We start from the raw sequence: 3,418 nt of genomic DNA, 5'->3' as shown, positions 1-3,418 counted from the left end.
GCTGGAGGACCCCCCTCCAGCGGCCCTAAACCCTGCACTTGTACCAGAGGCCCCAGATGCTGCTGAACCCCCTCCACCTGAGCATACAGCTGAGGATGCTCCTACACCAGTGATGCTGACGCCTCTGGCGCCCTTGTTCGCTCTGGATCTACCGGGGCTGGTGGCGTGAGAGCTGCTGGATGTGATCACAACTGAGCTGCTTGTGCCACCGGAGCCTCCTGATGCAGCTCTTCCACCTGACCCACCTTCACTCAGAGAAGGATCACCTAGAGGGAAAAAAAAAATGAAGGAGAAAATGATCTTTGTGTTTTTCATCTCATCTTTGAAAGCAAGATCCTATCAAGGCCCTCATCAAATACTCTGCTGACACTGCCCGCTGGGGCCAAGGATGGTTAATATCTAATTGCCTATAATTCTGTTCTAACTGCAAGACAGTGCTGTCAAAGTTAATGTTTGACCTATAACGTCAACACGCATTTCAACTTTTTTTGTTATTAAAAAAGCATTCCTGAGGTGAGCCTCTGCTTGCCTGGCACTGTGCCTGAACATGCTCTATTACTCTTTTCCTTGAAACCCCCCCCCCACTCTTAGATGAAACTGAGTTATGACATGCACAGAAATCATAGTTGGCATTGCTGGAGCTGCCCAGGTTAATGATCTTTCCTGTCACATAAAAATGATAAGCTGCCATCTGAGAGCTCAAAGGAACTCCAGCTCCTTCTAGTGGCAGACAACGACAATAGTATATCATTTGAATTCTTTGTCTACTGCAACATAGTTTAAAACTGCTACACAATGTTTTTTTTTGTGTTTGTCCTTTGGCCATTTGGGAGCAGCAGAACAAGCTGTAAACACAGTTGTGACATATAGTATTATAAATTGTAGAAAGTTGATATGGCTAATGTGAGCCAAACAAAAAGCAGACACAGAGCAACACAGAGCTGGAAGAAGCTGTAGAGCTGCGTGATAAATCTCACGTTGGTTATGCGTGATCCTGTTCAACACCTGCTGCTAAATTTACCATAATTACTGTTATTAGCTTTCCATATCACTTATATCAGTAGGAACAATACAGTTATCATTAACATATTTATATTACTGCTGTTACCGTCGCTGCTATCACTATTATTAATATTACTATCATCGCATGGTGGTCTTTTCCTCCCCTTCTCTCTCTCTTTCTCTCTCTCTCTATCTCTCCCCTCCCAACCCAACCGGTCGAGGAAGATGGCCGCCCACCCTGATTTTGGTTCTGCTCGAGGTTTCTGCCTCGTCAAAGGAAGTTTTTCCTCGCCACTGTCACCAAGTGCTTTCTCTTGGTGGAATTGTTGCGTCTCTGTAGATAATATTATAAAGAGGAGATTTAGAGCTGCTCTAGTCAGTGGAGTAGTCACCGCTGATTATGTGACCTCTGGAAAAAAGATTATGTTCTTATACTGTTTTCTATTGACACTACTTTCTACCAGAGACATGTTCTTGATTATTCCATTCACTCCCATTGTAGTGGGATGACAACAGAAATGTCAGAGACAGATATCTCAAAACCTGTGTTAGATTTTATTTATTTTTTATTTTTTCATGGAATTTAGGTGATCCAACCCTTGAAATGCTGTCATCAAGTTAATGGCATACACTACTGATACAGCATAACGTTTGACAGCTAACAACCACCATAAAGGTTGTTTAAATCATGCATGTCCAAAATACAAAAAAAAAAAAAAAAAAAATGCATTACTTTTTTTCCAGTGTTCATTCAAGAACAGTCACAGTTACACACCCACACCCTTGACATCTTACCTTTGCTACTTCCTCCACTACTACGGACAGTCTTGGCTGTAGTCAGATTGTCCATCCAATGTTATCTGTGGCAGAAAAACAGCATACACATAAAGACTTGAGTTAAAGACTGTTATACCGTGTGAAATATGAAGGACTGTGAAAAAAGTAGATTTTCATTACATTGGACAAGAACGTTATTATACCCCAAGGCAGTATCTAAGCATAGTTCTTTTGAGCAAGTCATATTTTTCTGTGGTCGTCTTTCTTGCCTTTGTGGCCTTGTCTCCTGTGGAAATCCAATATGCCTTTGATTTGAAAGCTTCACCTAAAGCTGAATAGAAAGGGCATACAGGAGCTCATTGTTCACTTGATAAATGTGGCTTTCCTTTTAACAAAATAGACCCAGAATAGAGAGGCACATCACTACAGAAGCCCGACCGAAACACATCTGTGGTCTCAGTCATAGCTGCAGGAAATGATGTCAAATCTTTGTCCAGCTGCCATAAAGAACTGATCATTTGTTCCTGAAGGCAGTGGCAGGTATAGACTCAGTCTGAGTAAAAGCCGACAGACGATTTTGTTTGATAATCTGAAAAAACGCCCATATTTCTGAAATGAGATGATTTGGGCAAACTTCTTACAAGTGGGTTATTAGCTCCTTTTTTTTCTTTTAAAGCCACTATCTGTAATATATCTATGTGATTATAGCATTTTTACAGTTACTGTGATATCGTATAATTTTGTTTGTGTGGATGGTTGGGGGGTGGGAGTGTGCACAGCTGTCTACTAGAGCATCATTTATCATATTACCACTAGGGGGTGTCAGGTTTCCAAATTCTACATATGGCAGCTTTAAAAAAAAAACAAAAAAAAACATCACATCACATCATTGTTTTTCTGCTGAAACAGAAAGACCACAGCTGCTAAGAGGATTCAGTCGGTAGGCACATTCATTGAGAATATGATAGAAATTCCACGCTAAAACAAGCTGCCTTTAACTACAAAAAGTCCTTAAGCAATACGTGAGTTTAAAACACTCACAGTTGTAAAATGTACTATTTAAAACACCACGCTAAAGTAATGTGCTGATTACATGTCGACACACCTCCTCTTAAATTCATAAGCAACAAAAGGCAATGTCTGTTAGTTCAATCTACTCTGGGGTTTTGCTTCTACACCCTTATTTGCTCTGATATGACCGTAGTCATATGGTAAATTATCTTTTTTCCAGTGTTAGAAAACTGTCACATTTTGACTCTCCTCCACTTGTGTTACTGTTACATTGCATTTTAGCATTTAGGGAATATCCCATAATGGTTCCTTGTGACCGCAGTAGCTGTTGTTCACAAAAGACACTGTCTTGTAAAAACAAACCAAGGGAGGCAGTCAGGTGAAGTTGAGAGCGGTTGAGAGCGGAAAAGTCCACATTAGGAGGAGGCTGGGGTGGGCGGATGGGTTGGCTGCTGTTTTTTTCAAACTGCTATTTAAATATAACCTAATTATCTACAGTGTATGAGTTTAATTACATTTTTTGACCCTGGGGCATAAGCAACTTTCTCAAACCCCGGACACTCAAAGATGCATGGTCATAACGCAAAATATAGGCATCTGCAATATTACCCACAAACCTTACCAGCCC

The sequence above is a fragment of the Seriola dumerili genome, unplaced genomic scaffold (genome assembly GCF_002260705.1).
Source record: "Seriola dumerili isolate Sdu_G_001 unplaced genomic scaffold, Sdu_1.0 BDQW01000050.1, whole genome shotgun sequence".
Lineage (NCBI taxonomy): Eukaryota > Metazoa > Chordata > Actinopteri > Carangiformes > Carangidae > Seriola > Seriola dumerili.
This window is presented reverse-complemented; position numbering follows the sequence as displayed.